Consider the following 23626-nt stretch of genomic DNA (forward strand, 5'->3'; position numbering starts at 1 on the left):
ATCTTCGCACAGATGATGGCTGCATCAAAGCCAGTGATGAAAAATATGTATAAATCTCTATTAATGGATCATTTGAAGCAGGTACCCTCTAGCTCTAAGAATTTCCCAAATAAAGGGTATGTACCTCATGCCTCTCTTTTCTCAGTTGAAGCTTTAACCAGGCAATTTAGAAATGAAGAATTTGGTGAAGATTTACCACAAACATTGCCTAGTATTCACCAAGCTATTAAAGAACTAAGAAAGACTGTAAAAGAAAATAAAAGGCTATGCATTGAAAATCACAATAGTTTGTCTCTAAGAATGATGAATGCAAACATAGCCTCCTCTTCCAGCAACCCTCCAATTTCTGGGAAATTGGAAAATTGGACACTCCACCAGACTCCAATTTCTAAAGAAATGGAAGGACCAGAAGAAGAGAAAGACAGATTAAACCTGAGTTGCAATATAGTAAATCAAGATGTCATGTACTGTGTTAAAATGAAAGTCAGGATTGGAACTCAGTATGAATATTGGAAAGTCTTGATGGACACTGGTTCAAGACTAAACATTGTCAGTGATACTGTAGTCAGCGCGCATCTCAGAAGGCCAACGGCATGTCCTCAAGTGATTACAGCAAGTGGAGGTATCCCCACTAAATCAGAAGCTGAGGTTGATGTGTTTCTGACTGATGACATTGGAGTACATCTTGTATGTCCAATTGTCCCAGGGATAGATTGTGCTATGTATCTTGGCACACCATTTTTTCAGAATTTCAGTAAGCATGGAGCCAAGCTTGATAAGCAGTCTCAAAGGTATGGATATTTTATAAGAATGGATAATAAAGAAGTATTTTTTCCTTTTATCAATTCAAATTCTCCAAATAGACTCAAGAGGATAGAAAGAATGGAGAATTTATTGGAAAAAATGGAGATGAAGAAGGAAACACTAAAGACTGAAGAACTTTTGGATAATGGAAAATTTTCAAAAGAAATAGCAAATCTCACTGCTAAATTTAAAGAATGTTGTTCTGATGACCCAAAGGCCTTTTGGCATATCCATAAGCATGAGATTGAACTTCCGCTAAAGGAAAATTTCAGTGGGAAGCTTAGAAGATCTAAGGTTGTTCCTATGAATGAAGAACAAATGAAGCTATGCAGAGAAGAGATCAAAGATCTTCTAAAGAAAGGCCTAATCAGAAAAAGCAAGAGCCCAATTGCTTGCTTTGCATTCTATGTTAATAAGCATGCTGAAATTGCCAGAGGTAAGCCTAGATTGGTAGTTAACTACAAAAATTTGAATAGTATTCTTGATTATGATGCGTATCCATTGCCAAAGCCATCCACCATTTTGGCCCAAATATCAAAATCAAAGGTTTTCTCTAAGTTCGATTTAAAGTCAGGATTTTGGCAGGTCGGCATCAAAGAAGCAGACAAATGGAAGACAGCTTTCTCTGTTCCTCAAGGAAATTATGAGTGGAACATTATGCCATTTGGTCTCATCAATGCACCATCAACATTCTAGAGGATAATGGATGAAACTTTCGAAGGTATGGATGAATTCTTAAAGAAATATATAGATGATCTATTGATACATTCTGACAACATACAAGATCATATCAAACATCTAAAAATCTTCCTAAAAAGAGTCAGAGAAATGGGAATAGTGTTATCTGCATCAAAGATGAAACTTTTCAAAACTATGATAGACTTCTTAGGATACAATATCTAGTATGGCTCTTATACTGTGATTCAAAGAAGTCTTAATTTTGTAGATAATTTCCCAGATGAGATAACTGACAAGAATCAGTTACAAAGGTTTTTAGGAAGTCTAAATTATATTTTAAAGTTCTTGAGTCACTGCGCCCAAGAAAGGAAACTCTTAAATAAGAGGCTCCAGAAAGATCCTATACCCTGGACTACTGAATGTACACAGGCTATTAAGAGGATAAAAGATAGAGTCAGAAATATTCAGCCTCTGTCTCCAATCAGAGAAGATTGGGAAAAGGTAATCATGACTGATGCAAGTCAAGCAGGATGGGGTGCAGTTTTGTGTCAGAAAAACCGTAAGGAAAAGAAAGAAATAGAGGTATGTCAGTATGCCTCTGGATTATGGGTTAAGAACCAGCTAAACTGATCCAGTCTAAAAAAGGAACTCTGGGCTGTTTGCCTTGGAATTGCAAAATTTAAAGATTTTGTGATTTACACCAAATTCTTAGTCAAAACAGATTGTCAAGCACTCAAGTATGCAATTCATAAGTGTGAATTTGAATATGCAGCAATGGTTCGCTAGGTTATGCAACTTAGCCAGTATAATTTTGATATTGAATTTGTAAAAGGGGATAAAAACAGTTTTGCAGACATGCTCAGCAGAAAATTCCTATCTGAGCATTCTCTTCTTACTCTGAGTTGCAATTACATCAGAAGACATGATGAAACTATTGAAATTGAAACCTCAAATGGATGGGTCTCATATGATTTAGAGAAAATTCTGCTAGACCATGATGACAATTGGAGGCCAATCAAAGAAGTCATATACAGAACAAGATTTCCTCATCTTTGGACAGACCCAATGGAGGATGAATTGAATAATGAAGCCTTAGAGGCCCTGGACTACTTGAGACACATCAGAAGCATAGCATACAGGATTGAAAGGGATAATGAAGATGATAATCGAATCACAAGTTTTCATATAACATTCAGAAGATTTGATAATCATCTCCACAGATCCAATTATGATGGGGAGCGCCAGAAGGAAGCTTTTTACGAAGGGATGAATCTACAAAATTTTTCCACTAATATGTTTTACTCCTTGTAGTTTTCTTTCTTATTTGAAGGTGTACCAGTTGAAGACATGGAAGAAGATGATCCTCTCCCAGATTGGTTCATGGAATGGTGGAAGATATATGGCTTGTCACCCCTTATACTGAAACCCTATTCTTTCACACTGCTCAAAATCGCAGGGTTTAGTCCACAAAGCATGTTTGTGACAGAGGTCCTCTACAAAACAATTAGAGATCTATTAGATTTAGAGGATATAGATTTCTTAAGAGGAGTCAGAAGATGTGGCCATGTCTGTTGGTTTGTGATGAATCACTATAAAACCAGAGCAATTGCCACCAGTACAAATTATGCTGAATTCCATGGACAAGTGGACACAAATATAAATCCATTCATGAATCTAAATTATTTGGATCTACCTGACCCACACAGTACAACAAACTGGGAAATTGAGAAGGAAATATGGGTTCAGTATTATTCAAATTACATGATTGAATGGTTGAATTACCAGTACTACACTTACCCACAGATTGATTATTACACCTTTTAAGTGTCGTCTTTCCAACCGACTATGGTGTTGGACAAGCTTTCGTAGGTTCCCTTGTCGTGGAATCTCCACTCTGTAATTTTGTACAAACGAGATTTGCATATCTCAACTTTAAGTCTTTTCAATCTTTCGAGGGTTCTCTTTCTGATGAATATCCTCTATGTAAATACTGTGTGTACTAGATTCGGTCCCCATATGCCTCTAGCTATCCATAAAAGGAGAAGGGATGAGATAACATGGGACAGTCCTTCCATGCCCAAATCTAGCTTTTGGCGATTTGATCAAATATGATCAGTGTTTTCCTTTTGAGTCATCAATTTGTACATTCTGCTTTCGGCAGTTTACGGATGCTTGTCCCCCTTTGCTAGTTCTATAAATATTACCGAACTGCAAGGTAAGGCTCATTTGGGAATGGGAAGTTTGAGTCAAATTTTTTCTCCTGCTCTGCATCTGCGGACTCTTAGTCTGATCTACTTGCACCACGAGATAGATTCTAGTCTGTAAATGATTTGAGAATCTTGCGCATTAGTACTTGATGCTAATGTGAACCTAAAGTGGCCGAATCATATGTTGTTCTATGAGTCTGTAAGTCTGATAAGTTTTTGAGACTCAGCCTGCACGCATGCCAGGTAGCCTATGAATTTCTTAAGCCTTGTGCTGAGATATATTCATTAAATGCTGCTGCAGCCAATTTGAGGAAGAAAACTTAGTCTTGCATGTGTCCATCATTGTAATTACCAGTTTCTCATTCAATAAAGAAAGAAATTTCCGCATACCTGTGTTCTGTGAGTTAGTGATCCTGAAAATGGTATCAAAGCCAAGTTATTATTTGAGTGGATCTTGTTAGGTGCTATATTGTTTGCGTGGATCGCGAATTTGCTTGAGCCCTGAATAGCGTTTATAGCCTGTTGTTGCCGTGGATTGGCATTGAAGGTGTTGAAGACATTGGACGAGAATTAATACTTTGGTACGTGAGGAAGCCGCAATTTAGCCAACAAGGGGAAGCCGCAATCTCTTCCTGCTATCATACTACAAGTTTTAATACTGGGTATTTATCTTTCTTTATCTAAAGAAAAATGGACTCTGCAAGCTCTTCTGCATCTATGGGAAAATTTGGTTCAAAATATTTTGATGCAATGCAAAATGAACAAGAATTAAGATCGGGAATGTTTGATGTATGCCATAATGAAGAAACTTCTGGAAATGAAGCATGCATTAATGAAGAAGAAGATAATCCTACTGTAGATTGGAAACTCCCTTCTGTTTCACCTACAGATGTATATAAAAATCTTGGTCCTTTTAATTTTCGAGCCCTTAGTCAGATAAAAATAAAGGAAAAATCAATCAAGACAGAGTTAACCCTGAATGTCATGATGACAATCCCTCTGCTTGAATGAAAATATATCCCAGCTGCTTTGAAATCAGGCTATCAGTATGCCCATCTCGGGATGGTGAGGATAGGACTGAATGCTTTGCATAGAAAAGGCCAACAATCTTTTGTCTTCTTAGCCCTATTTGATAATCGATGGAGTACTTTTACTCAAGCCATGATAGGAGGAATTGAGACCAATCTCTCTGATGGTCCCATTCAGTATGATGTCTTTCCTGATTTCTCTATTGCCCTTGATGACCCCAATACCTTGAGATGTCTAACCCTTGGCATTCAAACCAAAGGTTATGAAAATTTTCATGGAAAATCAAAAAATTTGACGATATTCTATATTACCTGTGTCCGGTTTTATAATACTACTATTCCTGCAGTCTTGCATTCTCCGAGTAAAGATTCTGGTAGAGTAACCCTTGTATAGTATGACTCTTCCTGCAATCCAGTTGCCCCTGTATATATTTCTCGAAAAGATCTATGTCCACCAGACGATTGGGTTACCAATTGGGGAAAACCCACAAAGCAAATTGTTTCTGCTGCCCAGTCAATAATTACAGAACAAGATGGTAAGGTTATCACCCGATTTCCTAGAGTAAACACAACTTAGCGTGGTGGACCTTCTATCACATCAGTACCCACAAGTGTTTGTATCATCAATGTGTTTCATTATTTGCAATCAATCTTATCTTCATAATTTGGAGAGAGAGAATGAATGTCAGTTGGCCTTTGTGAGGGTGAACAATAACGATGTGTAGGAGGCATCTGATTATGTATATTCTCCTACTAGGTAGTTAATTGAATCAACATATTATGTAAGTCCTATATTTTATGATCATTTTAAGAGTCTTTGTTAAAAGATAAATCGAAGATTGAGTGTCAGGTATGATCCAAAGATTTGAGAGGCAAAGATGTCTTCTAGAAACAAATACAATCCCTGCTAACACAAAGATGAATGTCTTGACATTTTCTATGAAGCATTGATTGGATTAGTGGTTAGAACTCCATAGAGCTAAGTTAGATTTCCTCCATAATTGAAACAAAAATTCTAGCTAGTCCATGGAATTCCCAAACTAACATCATCAAGACAAATACCCTCAACATGAGTTAAAAGATGTTTGCATTGTTTCCCTGGTGAGACACAACTTCTGGCTAGTCCAATAAATTCTCAAACCAATATCCTAAAAAAAATGTCCTCAATATGAGTTAAAAGATGTCTACAAAAGGAGTTCCATCTATTTTCAACCCATGTATTTGGCCCAACATTGGATAAAGAACCAAAATAATCAACATTACCAGAACTACAACATGTTGATTTTTCCATAGTCATTGTTCAAGGAGCACAACTCTGCATGTCAAAGGCACCTTATAGGACGAGGACACGTAAGCTTCTTAAACTAAATGTTTCTTTTTCCTTTTTTAAATGATGAAACCCTTTGATGCATTGACTAAGCACAATTGAAGAATTCTACCTTAAAGAATACATTGTTTCTCGGGATTGACGATATCTTCAATCAAATGAGGTGTGATCACATATTCTTTAAAATCTATTAAACCTATCAAATAAGAATCAAAGATGAAGAAGTATGGAGGGTTCTAAGATAATGATCAAGATAATTCCAAGGAGGACCAAGCTTGTGCAAAGGGGGAGGTTGATGGTTTAGATGACATGCTTGAACAACTATTGTCAAAGCAACAAGAAGTAGAGGCAACTCGAGCACACTGTCACCAAGATGCTCACATTCCCATCTTTTCTCTGGGGTAAATATACATGTTATTTATATGTATTAATATCATTTTCCAGCAATTATCATTTTTATTGTTCTTTGAAGTTATAGACTTTTAGTATGGAGGGTTCTGAGATAATGATATTCACTGGATTATGGCTTTATTTGTGTTGTGTATAGCTAAGGTAGATGCATTCTTAGAGCACTTGCATAGATGGAGAAGAAATGTTGATGGCCTAGTTGAGGATTTTTGGGCTCACAGTAAGTCTATAAACCTTTCTGTGTGCATAATATTTCAATATGAGTAAATCCTGAGATTTAATTATATGCAAAGTGAGTAAGTACTTTCAATATAAATTTCTCATACAATGCATCTACCTTTTCATTGTGTTTAGTGAAGCTTGGGGGAAGTATGTCTGAAACAATATGGGGAAAGCTGAGCTTGGGGACAAAAATAGTAGCTCAAGGTGGAGTTAAAAAAATTTTAAGCTGAGATTCAGTGTTGGTCCAACAGAGAAGCTCTTGAAAACTTCATCTTGTTACTTTTCATCCAGCAGTAGCCCTATGACAGGGATACTATTCATATCAATAGAAAAGGTAGCCTTCTACAGTGACCATCCACTCTCCTTCACATCTTCGTAAGGAAGGAATGTTTGAATATACTATAGGGTAATACATACATTATCACATTAATTCTAGACTAATGTTTGTGAATTCAATTTTATTTTAATGTTTCCTTTTTATTGGGTGTATTACACAGTATCCCTTTCCTAGGTTTCCAAAAGAAATCTTTTACATGTTTCCAAAAAATGTTTTTTATGAAGTTTTCATTTCTTGATTATTTATGTTAAACATAAATGACACCCACATTTCTCCCTTCTATACCATCAATCATAATTTCAAGGAAGTGGGTGCAACTGTCTTTTATTATCAAATCATCAACATAGACAATAATAATCACATTATCATCACAAATTGTTTTAATACAAAAATTTCTAAAACATTTTAACTTGGATTTGTGGAGTATTCAGATTCATTAAACTCTCTTTCCTTCCATCCCCTCTGTAGGACTATTGTTAAGCAAGAAAACCATTGTTTGTACTGTCGCTTCCCAGAAAAAAAATTACCATATTGCACCCCTTCATCATTCCACACATATTCTTTCATTCTGCACTATATTTTATTGTTGGTTGTAAGAAGTTGTAAGTTACCCCTTAATGCCATTTCTTTTATGAAGCTAAACAAACTCCTTTGAAAGGAATTCTCCTTTCCTAGTTGTTCTAAGAACCTTGATTTTCTTTCCCCTTTCCTTCTCAATCAAGGATATAAAAATCTTTATAATATCAAACACCTATAAATTATATTGTTAAGTACACACATGTATTCTTGAATAATCATTAATAACTATCAAAAGATATTATGCATCATCTAATGGTTAAGCTTGCGTAGGAGAGTATGCATCAACATGTACTACTTACTAGTTCAAGTACCTATGTGGTTCTCATTCCTTCTCCAAAATTTTAATAATGTTGTTTCCTAACTAAGTTAGCTTCGTAGACTCCTTTTCTTTCAAGGTGTTAGGTGAATGACCCATTTTCCTAAAAGTTAATATTGAACTCAAAATTAGACAAGGATTAGACTGGACTCAGACAAGAATTAGTCGGAGACTCTATTTATGGCCATACCTATCATGAAACAAGTAATATACTTCTTTGTATCAACCAACAATGCATGTTGCTTTGCTGTAATTGCTTTGACCTATTAAGAGCATTTTGCCAACCTCTAGTAATCACATGATTACTTTTGTCCTTTATTAAACATTTTTTTTATTGAAAACACAGGATTTCCTTATGTTGTTTTGTCAACTGAGATCAACTTGTAGTTCAAACCTGGAACAAATAGTACATTCTTGATATTTTTAACACTCTCATCAACCATCCTTGTGGGAACTATTTGTCTTCCTTGCACATCATGAGTTCTATCATCTCAAGGTTCCACTACCTCGTTTTTTATCATCAAACTTTAAATAGTACTCCTTGTTAGACATGTGCTTCGAAGTTAGATCCCAAGAACTCTAAAGCATAAGGAATATTTTTCAGGACATCCATAGAGAGAAGCTATGTTACTCCATATTTTTGGTTTTCTTTATACTCAACATAATTTCTTGTGTCTTCTAATTGTGATAGAACCAACATTATAAATATTGCTCTTAAAGTACTCATTTTTGGTGTGTCCAAGTTTGTACAATGATCATAAGATTTCATTCTCGTTCTTTTACTAAAATTGGAATGAAAATCACTTTTTGTGTACTCAATATTCTGCCTTCCACAATTCTAATTGAAAAACCACCTTTTTCTCTGTTGTTTCCTTTTATGTTCATGTCCACCATGTTTGGATACAAATGCCTTATCCACACTCCTCTCATCAATATGTTTTCATCTTTTATTTCCTAAAAGACCATACCAACCACCTTATAAAACACTAGTACAGTTCTCCTGGACAACACACATATAGAGAGGCAACAAACACATTATATGCCCTTGGAAAATTGTTCAACAACATCACAAAATAGTTTGCACTTAATCATTTCTCCAGTCCCCCACAACTTATTCTTGAGCTCTTTCAACTTCGTAACATGTTCAGTTTAATTTTTATTTATTTATTTTTTTATATAGAGTCTTCAAAAATGCCAAATAGTCATTAAGAAGCGTAATTCTTACCTCATTTGATGTCTCCCATAGAGCCTTGAGTTTATTCCATCCATCACTAGCAATGGAAATGCTTCATATATGAAGCAATTTTTTGTCAACCACTCTGAGGCAATGATCATTAATGCCTCCTTGTTCTTCTTTTAGTATTCCCTTGCCACTGGTTTTGATTTTGCTTCCTGGCTTGTTACAAGTTATCACAAGCCCTTATATGATAAGAGGGATTGCATTTATGTTTCCATGCAGGGTATCTTTTCTCATCTAATATATGGGAATCTAATAACACAAAGCTATGTATTCCAGAAACTTTCCTTCAATTGTGTTAACAATAATTTCACTACACTCTGTCCATGCTCACTGATACACATTCACTTCTCTGGAAAATTTTCATCAGAATAACAACACTGGCCTATGCTGCTGTGCATTTTCATTTTTCCAGCAACCCTCATATTTTTGAACTATGCATACATTTTTGCCCATCAATCATGTTTCTACCTCACATAAGCTCATTTGGTTTACATGGGTTCTATTTGAGCATTGTTCTAGATGTTGTTATTGCATTTTAACATATGCAACAATTAATCTATTGTTTTCACATTCTTCAGTTTGTACAGGCATGAAACCTCACTTTAAGTCATCAAAGACTAAGGCATACTTTAATCTTTAATAAAAGTTTCATAAGGTTAAATTTCAAGGTAAAACCTAATTTTTAACCTACAACTATTTCCCACACCCACAACTATTACTCATGCATTGTGTGAGATTCCATGTTTAAATTTATTTCAAGGTATATGGCATTCTGCAGTGATTTTTCCTCTTCTTTACATTTGCACAATCAATGTATCCAGACTTTCAACACTACTGCCTGGGAAAATTTCACACTGCAAAATTCAAATTTATATGTTTATGTCCCATGATAAGAACATCTTTGAATTTTATCTTCCAAGAATTGACACAATATGATTGTTTGCAAATTGGTTCCTAGGCTCTAGAGTGTAGAAATTTCTGCCATCCACAAAATTTACAAATTTCACCTCTTAACTAGAGGCTTCCAGGATATTAACCCTCTGAATTTTTGGCCTGGTGTCTGTTAAGAAATATAAACAAAATAGTGAGCAACCTATAATTTATTTTTTAACAACTTGAATCCACTAGGAAATTCAAGAGGAAAGATACCAATGTGTTCCAATTGATAAATGCCTTCAATACTCAAAGATCTGTAACTGATCTTGGATTTATTAGATTGGATATTGTAAGCGGCTATAACTCTTGGAAGAGTGAGATCAGTGAACGCATGTGTGAATGTGAACAATCCTTTAGAGAAATATATACAAATCTATCTTGTAGATGATCATGAATCCTGGTTCATGGGTTTCGTTAATTATCAAAAGGACTTCAAACATCTTCAACAAATAGTGACATCTTATTAGTTATCAGAGTGTATGTAAAGAGAATTTTTTAGAGGTTCTTCAAAGTGAAGATCATTATGAGGCAACAAATGCATCTTTTTAGGTTAACATACAATATGTATTGAAAGTTTAGTCTTTATACAACACACAAATTCTTGAATGTATTGACGTTTGCTATGAAGCATTTATTGGATTTGTGGTTAGAACTCCATAGAGCTAAGTTGGATTGCTGCCATAAGTGAAACACAAATTTTGTCCAGTCCAATCAATTCCCAAAAAATATCCTAAAAACAAATATCCTCAATATGAGTTAAAAGATGCCTACAAAAGGGGTTCCAGCTATTTGCAACCATGTATTTGGCCCAACATTTGATAAAGAACCAAAATAATTAACTATGAGTCTTGCAAGGGTTTCCCTATGTATCATGAGAAGCATTACCAGGGCTACCACCTTGTACTAAGGTTGAATTTGCTATAGTCATTGTTCAAGGAGTGCAAATTTGCATGTCAAACACACCTTATAGGATGGGTACACCTAAGCTTCTTAAACTAAATGTGTTAGATGCTTTATTGGTTGTAAGTTTATCTTCTTTGAAAATATTTGAGAGTAACAATCTTACCTTGTGTCTAATTCAGTCTTTGTCATAGTTAAAAACTTACTAATGAGTATATGGATATCATGCTTGATATATATGTGTGGTTTGTAGGATTTTTGTTTTAGTTTGTCATGACCTAATTGATGTTAATTTTTTCTTGTTTCAATAGGCTTCACATGAATTGATGTGATGTTAGTGAAGATTAAACCATTCAAGTTGTTAATGGGATGTATGGAATACAACCAAGCCAGTGTCAGGTGGAAGAAAATAAAGAGAAACTTCAACATCCAGGTGCTCCTCTATCTAGATTATGAACCCCTCTTTAATATCAAATAGGTTGATCCAGTTCAATACATAAAAGAGTTAAATCCAAGTGCATTTTCTAGCATTGTAAGAATGGACAAGCCTAAGGATTTAAGTCATGAATTTTGCAGGGTCAATGAACCACTCAAGTTCTCTTTCAAATAAGAATAAATAGAGATTTGTTAGGAGAAATATCTCAACTGATGTAGTTCAAAAGCTTCTAGAAAAAAATTCAAGCAGGTAAAGGCATATTACAACAAGAAATTAAGTGGAATGGTGTTGTAATGGTAATTAATTGCCACTTGGTAACTCTTTCCTCTGTACTTTTCCACTTATCCATGAGTTTATACACTTGTTACATTTTTCTTCAAACTTGTCCTATCATTTTGGTCATTTGTGAATAATAATAAAATTATGTTATCTTGAGTTTTCTCATAGTGACCTCTTCAACCTTTGCAGCAAAGAGCAATGTGGGAAGAGGAAAGTGCAAGAATGAAGTACATATTATCTTTTTTCCTTGCAGTGTTAGGTTTGTTGGTGAAGTTCAAGGGTTTTCTAGAGTTAGGGTTTCACACTAAAGGAGACAAAGAAGCTAGGGTTCATGACGGACCTTAGAGGATAGTGAAGCATTCTTATTGTAGCTCTTGTGAGAGAAGAAGACTAGGGTTTTAGAAACCTAGGTGTTACTTGATATGCTTGACTGATGAAAACATGAGACATATAAGACACTTGTGGGAGACAAGGACTTTCCAGTGTTGATGCTAACTTGTTGTGGATCTCTAACACAAGTGTTACTTCGTATGCTTGATTGAAGAGAAGAGGAGGCATATAGGACACTTGTGGGAGACAAGTGTTAAAGCCAAGGAGGACTTGCCAATGTTGATGCTAGGTTGTTGTGGATCTTTTGTCATGGATACGGTTTTCATGGTTTTCCCTAGCTAGGGTTTGGAGAGATAGAAATTGTACCATCTTAGCAATAACACTATGGTATGTACATGTACTTCATTTCATTTACATATATATGAAGTTTCAAGTTGTCCAAAATTGTGTAATTATAGATTTGATTTTCAGCTTACATTTTTTTATTGATAAGGTAATTTCCACCCTTGTTATGCCAATTTGACATAACATAGGGATGAAATTATGAAGTGATTTAACATTTAAATTGAAAATAAGAGAGAATATTTTCTACTATAAAATCTGTTGTCGTAAAGTGATTATGAGATCTAGTATATGCTTGGAAATGTGTGCCATAAGGGTCGAAACTTGTTTCCATTTGTCTGTTATCTTCTCTCTTGAACTATCTAGTGCATTGGGTTGAATTCTAAGTGAAATATTTTCCTCTATTTACTGTTGTAAATTAATAATTCAGATTAGCCCAAGACTAAAGGTTCACAGGGATTAGATCTGGGAAACTCCGAGTGTGAAATGGAATTTCAGATTTACATATATTGCCCAGATCCTAAATTTCAAGGTAGGGAAGGGAGGGGGACATCTCTTGTCGTCTTCCCAACCCTTGTGGTTGGATAAATCATCTCAATGCACAAACTAAACATCCGGCACATGGAGTCATTAATTGACAGAGGATCCCAACTACTCTGCCACACACATTGTTTGTTTGTCTGTTGATTGAACACATTGTCCTGCTTTTTTCGGGATGATGCACTTCAAGAATGTCCATACATATCCCAAAATAAGGTCAAATCCTCTTTAGCTAGTGTTGAGATCACCTGATTTCTCTACCTAGTCACCATTCATATTTCGTCAAAGTTTCTAGCTAAGTGCTTACAGCCATATCTTAATGACATCATTCATTCCCACTTTGTTCTTCCAAATCTGAATGACATCATTCATTCTCACTTTGTTCTTCAAAATCTGAATGACATCAGTTTCAGAAGGATGAGGCTGGGTATAAGTCTTAGTGGAATAGTTACCCCTCAGATTTGGCACTTAAACCAGACAAAGCCCACTTGATGTGGTGCATCTCCTCTGGGCATTTTTCTCAAAGTAGTTCTAACAAAACAATGTTAGTTGTTGAATGCCTAAATTCCATGAAAAATCATGCCTATAAAATGATATTGATAAAGAAGTTTCAATATGGCCTTCCGTAGTCTGGATTATATCACATCAAATTTGCAACCTTCCTCACTATCCATGTAGGTTGTAAAGTCTTAGATCTCCCTTGAGAACCCAGGAGCCTAGTAACTTAATAATTCTGATACCTAGGCAACCATGTCCTAATTGATAACTTCTATGGGTTTTGGCCAAGAAAAATATCCCTCAATAAATGGAGTCTCACCCGAAGCAGTATGGGGGGATGCTGGAACCAAGTTTCCGCACCCTTGAGATGGTTGTGATGACGGTTTATTCCAACTAGACCTGCCTTCGCGCTCTGTTCCACCCTTTAGTACCTTCGCGAAGTGTTATAATCGGCTTTCGCACAGCCCTAACCAGGGGCTGAGATTCTTTCGTGCCGCTAGGGTAGCGAACTGTGATATTTCCCAAACTATGCTAAGTACCTTAATTATATTACTAACAGACCTTAGTTAGCTTCACGTAAATAGATGTTCTCACTTGCATTCACTTAATCAACACAATTATACACATTCGCGCATCACATAAGCATTAGAAGTGAAATTCATACCCAATATAACAGATACATAAATAAGAAATAAAGACGCAGAATTGATAGAAACTTCTCTTTATTAATACTTCCAAATGATTACAGACTCAACTCGCCCTGCACATTCAGCTGCAGGGGTCCGCGCACTCAACTGTGGACTATTAGGCCTCTGCGCACTCAGCTGCAGAGCCTCTACCTACGCTACGACTCAAAACTTATACTTACAATTCAGAGCTATATCGCATACATCTTCATCATTCAATCTATGTATTATGCTTTAACTACTTAGAGCTTCACTCTATTTATACAATCCCATGGTCCGCGGACCATAGGTAGATCTTCTACAATTGAAATTACAATATCAAAAGACAACCCTATGACTCTTTAACAACTACGCGCTCTACGCCCACAAAATGCGGAGTCTTTACATTGGAATTACAATATTGGACCAAAATCTAGGCTCTAAGCCCCAAAAATACCCTTGCGGGATCCGCGCCCAATAATTCATCTATGTCCCCTTTTACTTCTATCAAGCCTTGGTATCCTGCCTCCATTGATACAGATGGACTAGAAACTCTTAGGCTTGTCTCAATGATTGAAGGTTCATAAAATTCCACCTCCTTAATATGTGAAACACAGATGACTCAGGGACACTGTCCTATGTTAAGCAACTTTACCCGATCCTTTCTTCTTAGATGTTTCTCCCCAAGTGGATGATTTTGCTTCAACTTTTGAAATTATCTCTTGTATGTATGTTACTAATCCGAAATCCTAATTCTTTTTCTTTCTCCCACACCCTCTTCTACCTGCATGGATAGTTTCTTTGGGGGCATTGTATTTTTCTTATTCATTATTCGTGCAATGCAATCCTATGTGCCCTAAATCCTAACCAGGTCGAGCCCACTTCAGTATGTTGAAGCGATGTACAAATTCTTACCTCTCGTCTTACCACACAAAAAACTCAAAGCCAGGAACATATCTAACATACTTTCAATTAATGCATGCAAACAAGTGATCTAGATTTATGAAGGTGTTATCACTTAGAACTAAAATTGATACATGTAATTTTTTATCCTAGTCCGATGACAAAGGTCAGTGCTAGTTTAATTTGATTTTAATTTTTTCCCTTAGAATCTGGAGTTTTCAAGAGTTTTTGAGTCAAGTTGTTCTCAACTCCCATTGGTTATCCTCCATCTATCATTGTTTTATAGCCACCGTGTCTTTTTGTAATTTCGTAGCGAAAACATGATTAGGCAGTTTCGCAGCGCCATCATGATTAGGCAGTTTCGCAGCGCATCATTCAAATTTAAAACTGACCGCGCTGCGAAATCATGGATTCGTACTTCCGCAGCGAATCTTTCCCGAAATGTCAAGTCTGTTAGGTGAGTCATAGGCCATGTCTTCTCATGTCAGCTCATGTACCCCTCTTATCACGTTTCACCACTCATTGCCACTATCACCACCACTAGATCTGTTGATACGCACGAATTATCATTCCCAAGAAAGACAACCGTGCATAAACCTTAATGATGGCCGTAAGTCTTGCATGAGTGAAAAATCTGCAAGGTTACATCTTGAAAGGTTTTAAACGAAAAAATTCAAAATTCAAGCGAGGCTGATAATCAAGCGAGGCTGATAATCAAGCGAGGCTGATAATCAAGCGAGGCTGAATTCAAATAGAAGCCGAATCACAATTCCAACCGGAGCTGGTAGTCATTGTTTGTGAAGATCTGAAAGAATCAATGGAGAAAAAAGAGCACAGATCCGGTAAACCTCTAAGGACTGAACCTGAAGGCCTGGATATAACGCTGAGAAATGAAGAGGTGAAGAAAGCATTTAAAAATGCCGGGTGCTGGAAGTTTTGCAAAAAGTTACAAGGAGGACACGCACAGGTAACTAAGGAATTTGCACTTAACTTCACAGGCCTGAATTCAAAGGTAGCCATGTTAGAATTGCAGGTTTCACCAGAAGTGATATCTACTGTAACAGAGATCCCACGAGGAAAAGAGGAATGGTTTAAAAATTTCAAATTTGACATGAATCATTGCAAGGAGTTTTTGAAGGATGATTATGTAAATGAGGATTTAAGTAAGGCAGTGCCCAGGAATTATGTCAAAGAACATTATGCTCACTTACTCACCTGCATACAGAAATATCTGACTTGTGAAGGAAGGTATAACAAGGTTTATTCTTACCATTTCAAACTCCTTTTGCACTTCACCGGGAAGGTCTCTATAGACTTACCTTTTTATCTGTTCCGTAGTTTGAGCAAGATGTGTGATAAGGTACAGCTGAGGAAAGAGGATTGTGAAACCTCTTTGTTTCATCATGGTTTAATTAAACTACTGGTTTTAGATGGGCTCCAAAAGGTAGATAGAGATTGGAATTCATTTATTTTTATGGCTGGCTTCAAAAGCCAGACTGGCCTCACTCCTCAACCTGTTAGAGATGCTACAATAGCTGAGCTCCAAACAGAAGTAAGAGCTAAAAGAGTTACAAAGTCACAAGTAACAAAACAAGTGAAGCCACTCGTCATCCAAGATCAACCTCAGCAATCAACTAAGGAAAAAGCTCAAGGTAAAAAGCCTGTACCTGAAACAAGCACATCTGAAGTAGTCTCAAGGGTAAGAACAAGAAGTCAGATAAATAAGGAAAAAGGTAAAGCTATAGCAGTTGAAGAAAGTCCAGTGTCCAAGGCAAGCTTAAATGATTTATTACAGGCTATTGAATTCGAGCAGTCTCTACCAGTTCAAATCAAATTGATGCAGTTAGAACAAGAAAGCACCAAGAAATCCAAGGCCTCAAAAAGGCTTAAATTTGATGTGCCAGCTGAAGAATTCGTTTTTAAACCTAGAAGACCTATGACAAGGAGATTCCAGCAAGTACAGGAAGCACTGCCAAGAACAGAGGAAACAGGGGAAGAGACACAGAAAAACGCAAGCAAAACAGTCATCACATCTCAAGGAGATAATATAGCAGCCATAAAAAGCCAATTAGAATCAGTTAAATATGAGATTGCCAAATTGAAGAAAGCCACTAGAAAACATGCAGTCATACATGCAAAGTATTATAAAGCTTTATGGAAAGGGAATGAAACCCTAGAAGCCCAGTTGAATTCAGTGGTTGATGGCCATTCACAATTTCACACATGGACAGTACCAGCAATCAAAGAAGCCAAGTACATCAGAAGGATCAATATGCAACTGAGAGCTGGGAATAAGGCTATGAAGAAACAAATTGAAGATCTGAAGGCACAGCTAAGTCAGCTACCTGCTAAATGAGTTTTCATGTCAAGTAAGATTTTGTTTTAAAATTTTGACAAATTCGCTTGATTTTATCTTCCTGAGGAAATATAAATCCCTATTCGACATGTGGAAAGTCTAAAGAAGTTTTTGGCAATCAAGTACTAGGCTAATAAAGGTCTCGAGTTAAAAGCAAGTTGTTTTAAATAATTCAGCAATTTCGTAGCGCGCTACGAAACTGCTGTAGGTGATGATTTTAACGCAAATCAAGCAGTTTTGAATTATAAGCGGGATTTTGAAAGGGAAACATCTAAAAGGCATACAAGGCATCATCTGAAGCTATCCAACAGTTAACCAGGTCGAGACACGTGGAGATAATATACATTCAAATCCAACTTTAGATTTTTGTCATAAAGGAAGCATATTTCATAGTTATCACACTCCAGGATATGTGAAACAGTTACAGTTTGCAAAAATTTGGCTTTCACGTATGCAAACGGTGGACAACACATCAAAGACGTGGCAGTTTGCTCCATTTTGGGGTAATTAAAAGATAAAGGATATACTTCATTGGATCCAGACATGTTAAGGCAGACTAAAGACCGATACACAGGGACAGTTTCATATGTTTCAGGGTATTGGAAAGGATGTGTCATTAAAGATCAAACATGGAGATTTGAACATCCATTACAGCCAAACTAAAGGGGAGCAGATGTCAAAGAACGAGGATCATTGTAATTAAAGCCATCATGCATGTAATATGGAGTTAGAGTCATAGTTGATTCAAATCTCTTAAAAAACTCCAGTCAGCACCTTGTTGTATTTATTAGTTAGTTAAAAGGTTAATAGGTGTCATTAGAAGTAGTTTTCAAATTCCCCTCATGCTGGAGGAGGAATCTCGATCAGTTAGAATAAGAGTTCTATATATAGCTGAAACAACAATGTAATGAGGGTTGGAAAATTTTATGATACAGCTTGTGTTTGGCTTATGAAAAGACTCATTTTCAGTAATATAATTTTGACTTTACTTCTCAGGATTCATGAAGGATTTCTTATGTTCAGAATATGTGATCTTGTCCTTTCCATAATCTTTATAGTGGTATAGATGTATAATCACTCAGAATTCACTGAATGTGCTCTGATTTCCTGTATGCATTTATAAATTGTGGTCCCATATGAGTTATGTTCTGAATGTCTAAATGCTGAGTGCCCTGACTTCTATGTAAGGTTGAGTTCACTGTTATATTGAGGTGTTGTTGACTCCATAAGCCCAATGGATAGTTGTTTAATGTATTTCCAACATTCATATTTTTCACAGTTGTTCTATAAGAGTTAGCCATCTTATCTTTAATCAAAATCATTAATCCTTTAAGAGAGAGCCCTCTTAGGTTGAGGAGGCTAAGCCTCAGCCTAAAGTAGGTTTGAAATAGTTACTTAGAGTCAACCTGACCAGCAGCCTATCAGGGTCTGATTTTGAGATAACATAAGGAATGAAATTAAATACAAATTTAAACAAAAACACAGAGATACAATGAAACAAAACTTCAATTAATAAATACCAACTATTGAAAATTGTTTACATGCAGAAAATAAACAAACTAGCTTGGGCGATTGTAGCTTATCTCTGAGAAGAGATGTGATAACTACATGTTTTTTTAACTGTGTTACAATGAGGGTCAGGGGCCTTTTTTATCATCAAGAAACAATGAAAAGGGACTAAACATCCAAAAACATAACCCTAGGAGATGAAGTGCTAAAAGCTTGTGGATCTTGTTAGGGTTAGTTGGAACACCACATTCCTAGGGTCGTAACTTTGGCATACGATCTCCATTTGGCGTGCACGATACCTTGCTAGAAATATCTATCCAAGTAAAATAATTTTCGACCAAAAATGGAAGGAATTTTGGCCTCTTATTTTCCCATTTCTCAAGAAAATGTTGTTTAGGGCCTCAAAATGGCTCTAAAGGTTCAGGACCCAAAAAATTGCCAAAAATAGGAAACTTCTAAAATAGGAAACTGTGCTGGAAATTAGGAATCTGAAAGGAAACAATGTTGGGGGTCCAAGTGGAATAGGCAGGTGCCCACCAATATCCATCTGGATGAATCTCCCCCCATTAGGAAGCAATGTTTCCCATTGTGTTAGGTGTCTCCATGAGATGGGGAAACTTCTGCTAAATTTGGTCTCTGGTGAGCCACTTTCCTTAATGCAGGAGTTGACTAGCTTTGACAACCTGATGCAGTTGGATCCTTTGTTAGAGAGTGTTCTTAACTTGTGTGTCCATGATCTGATCAGTCATGGAAAATTCGATGCAATCTCAGTTGAGATCTATTAGTGTTAGCTGCTCAACAATGTTTGATGTGTCCAACAATGGTGGAAAGTATGGACGAAGGCGGCCCACATTGAATACTGGGTGCAGGCCAAGGAATGGGGGAATACTTAGCTCAAAAGAATTGTCACCCACAACATTGGTGATGGTGTAAGGCCCATATCAAAGTGGTTGAAGCTTTTGATGGGCTCCAGTAAGGTGTTCCTTTTGCAAATGCAACAAAACTTTGTCACCCACTTGAAACTTATGTGGCACCTGATGTTGATCATGAAGTTGTTTGTACTTAGAATTGGATTTATCTAGGATATCATGAACCTGTTGGTGGATGTACTGGATTTGTTCAATAAGCCCTGCTTTATCAGCTTTAGGCTTAACATGTGCATATTTTTTGTGTGTATTTGCAAGAGGCATTGCAACATCCATGAGACACAATGGTTGAAATCCTAGGCCCGCTTGAAGGGGTTGCGGCTAATCGAGCTATGGAGAGCTCTATTATAACTGTATTTCACATAGGGAAGACTCCCATCCCATGTTCATGGATTCTTGGAATTGTACATGCATAGTATGTGCAGTATCATCTTATTGAAAAACTTTGTCTGGCCATCAGTCTAAAGATGGAATGCAGTCAACTTGGTGAGCTTAGTGTCCAACAAAAACTAGAGGCTCGACCAGAATGTGCTTAGGAACTTTCTATCCCAATTTGATGTAATGGTCCTTGGAATCCAAAAATGTACCCACACTTGTTCGAATAAGAGTTTGGCAATGTCTTTTGCCATGATACTCTTCTTGCAACCATCCAATATAGCCATCTTGGAAAATATATCAACGACAAAAAATACATGGGCATTACCATGCTTGGTAGGAGGAAGGACAGACATATAGTACATGGAGATGTATTCCAAAATTTGGCTAGGAGTAGGCAGAGGAGTGTACATGCCTTTCTTATTAATGGTTGGCTTGGTGATGGCACAGGTAGTGTAGGATCTGATATATTTTCCAACATCATGACAAAGTTTTGGCTAATAAAATTACTTCTGCAATACTGCCACAATTTTCTCCAAATCAACGTGTCCTACAACTCAACTATAGTGCACCTCCCAAATCAACTTGGCACACTCACTTGAAGGAACACAAAGGTGCCCTAGGTAGCATAACAATGCACCCTTGAGGTGGAAATCTCGTACTTGCTTGCTATCCATCAATATTTGGTATGTGGTGGAAAATTATGGATCATTCTTGTATAGTTGCGGCCATCCAGAAGTCTTGTGCCCACAAGAGTGAGAACAATGGTCAGTGACACAATCAGGGTTTGACTAAGGCAATATACAATGTTATTGGTGATTCCCTTCTTGTATTTAATGTTCAAATGGAATTGTTGTAGATATGTGGATCATTTTAATGGTGATCACGCTGCAACTTTCCTTTTGTTTGCATAAATTGAAGAGGTTAGTGATATGTGTGGATGATTGTCTCCTTCCAAATAATGTAATTTTTCCACTACCAGTAGGCCTACAGGATGGAGTACATCTCCTTACAGTAGGTGGGGTATTCCTAAATAGTATCAAAGATTGTCTCACTATGATAGGCCACTAGATGCCCTTCTTGTGTGAGAACTACACCAATAGCATAGTCAGAGGCATCTATCTCAATTTCAAATGATTGTTCCAAGTTTGGAAATGTGACTACTGGCATAGAGAAAAGGCGATGTTTTATCCTAGAAAATTCCTTCTGTTGTGCCTCAGACCAATTTTTTTTTTCTTTCACTACACCCTTGGTAACATGACTCAAAGGCTAAGTGATATGAGAGAATTCCAACACAAACATTTGATAGAAATTAGCAAGGTCCAAAACATTTCAGAGCTTTCTAAGAGTTTTCGGGGCTATCCAATCCTAAATGACTTGGACAAAAATCAAAGAATATGGAGTTTCCCTTAGAGAAATTGAAGAATGGGAGAGAGGCTTACTTGGAATCCTTTGTAAGATTTACTTTCCTCCTAGCTTGTAAGCTCCAATCGTAGGTTAGAGCGCTATAATTAGAACCTGCAAATGCAAAAAGACAAGACAAGGATCAACAACATCTATGTAGAATAATTCAATTACTATATTCAATGAATCAGCGATGCATTGGAATACATTAATGTAAATATAACATAACATGTATAGGAAAACATGATACTCTTTGTATTAATAGAAATAGGAGATATTTTAGAACCAATAATAGTAGTTGATCTTCTAGAGATCTCCCCAAGTTGACTATCCTTCCTTGTCACAAATCCCACCTCAATGTCACCTCAATGTCAAGGGAACAAGATGAGGGCATGATTAGTCTCCAAAATCCAACCCTGATGTTGTATATGGTAGTAAATTTATAAGAGAGGGATGGCATTTTAGGATTTATGATAATGAGCTTGAGATCCACTTATGATGAGACGAGGAGCTCAAGGGATAAGAGGTGAAGTCTCCAAAGTAGGATCAGATAGGACTCAAGATTCTTATCCAAGGTAAATGGTTAAAACAACCTCTAGAATATTTTAGAAGAGGAAGCTTCAGAAATCTTTTTAATTTTCCCAAATTTCTAGAATTAGCGCACCTCCAACAAGAAGAAACTAGTGTTGATCAACACTGTCGTAGAAGGGAGAAACCAACACTAAACGTAGGTATCCAAAGGGACAGGGTGTGTTAGGGCTTAAAAGTACTAATTTTTATCAGTTAGTCACAAAAACTTAGTGATCTGGAAAGGTCATGCTTAGGCCTTGTTTAGGGATGATAACAACATGTTAACAGATGTGGATTGATCTGGTTTGCAGGCCTACTGACCAAATTCGAAAAAATGGCCTATCCACAAGTATCGGTTTGCAGGCGTATGAATTGGATCTTAACCAGATCCATAAGTACATTGTTATGCAAAATTTACAATTGTGGACAAAAGTATCTTCCTTAGGCCTAGTGGAATGGTTTTGAACAACATAAAGGAAAGAATATAGAGTTCCCCTTAGAGAAATTGAAGAATGGGAGAGAGGCTTACCTGGAATCCGTCACAAGATTTACTTTCCTCGTGACTTGTAAGCTCCAATCGTATCTCCAAGCACTATAATTAGAACCTACAAATGCAAACAAAGTAAAACAAGGATCCACAACATCTATGTAACATAATTCAATTACTCTATTCAATGAATTAATGAGGCATTGAAATATATGAATGTAAATATAACATAACACATATAGGAAAACATGATACTCTTTGTATTAATAAAAATAGGAGAGATTTTACAACCAAGAAAAGTAGTTGATCTTGTAGAGATCTCCCCAAGTTCACTTGTCCTTCCTTGTCAAAAAGAACACCTCAATGTCACCCTAATGCATGAAGATGATGACTCCCTTAATTTCAAGGCAATAGCATGAGGGCATGATCAGTATCCAAAAGCCAACCCTGATGTTGTAGATGGTAGTAAATTTATAAGAGAGGGATGGTAGTTTAGGATTTACCATAATAAGCTTGATATCCACTTATGATGGGAGGATGAGCTCAAGGGATAAGAGGTGAAGTCTTGATCCAGATCTTTTAACTTCAAGGATGCATACAAAATTGCATATAAAGAGCATGTAACCAAGTAACTTAAACACATGAAAAATAAGTGTAAATCATAAAGAAACCATGAGATCAAAGGCACAAAACGATTTCATTATGAATTTCACCTAGTGTGGGCTACCTCTATGTGCCCTCCTCAAAGTGGGAAGGCCTCTTTCATTAAATGGAAGAAAAAATGAATTACAATCAACTTTACATAAATAACCCTCATACCTCCAATTTTTTTCATGGACAAAAAATGCAAAGCTCAAATGCAAAAACATACATCACCATTAGATTTGTGGTACGAAATCATGTCAAGCGACTATAAACTTGACCATATTCTAAGAAAGTGACCTCTGGAGCTCCAAGGAATCTTTAGATTCCCTCAAGATTCCTTGCAAGATTATGCTGCCAAGATTCCTTCAGAATATTTCTC

The 23626-nt window shown here is 36.5% G+C and overlaps 1 pseudogene; it reads left to right on the plus strand.

Moving 5' to 3' along the window:
• The first annotated feature begins 4379 nt into the window (after positions 1 to 4379).
• On the plus strand, positions 4380 to 10549 carry LOC149225495 (GEM-like protein 7; annotated as a pseudogene).
• Positions 10550 to 23626: the final 13077 nt, after the last annotated feature.

Source organism: Pinus tabuliformis, chromosome J (genome assembly GCF_031772625.1).
Source record: "Pinus tabuliformis cultivar Carrire ecotype Pingquan chromosome J, CPIR1, whole genome shotgun sequence".
Classification (NCBI taxonomy): Eukaryota; Viridiplantae; Streptophyta; class Pinopsida; order Pinales; family Pinaceae; genus Pinus; species Pinus tabuliformis.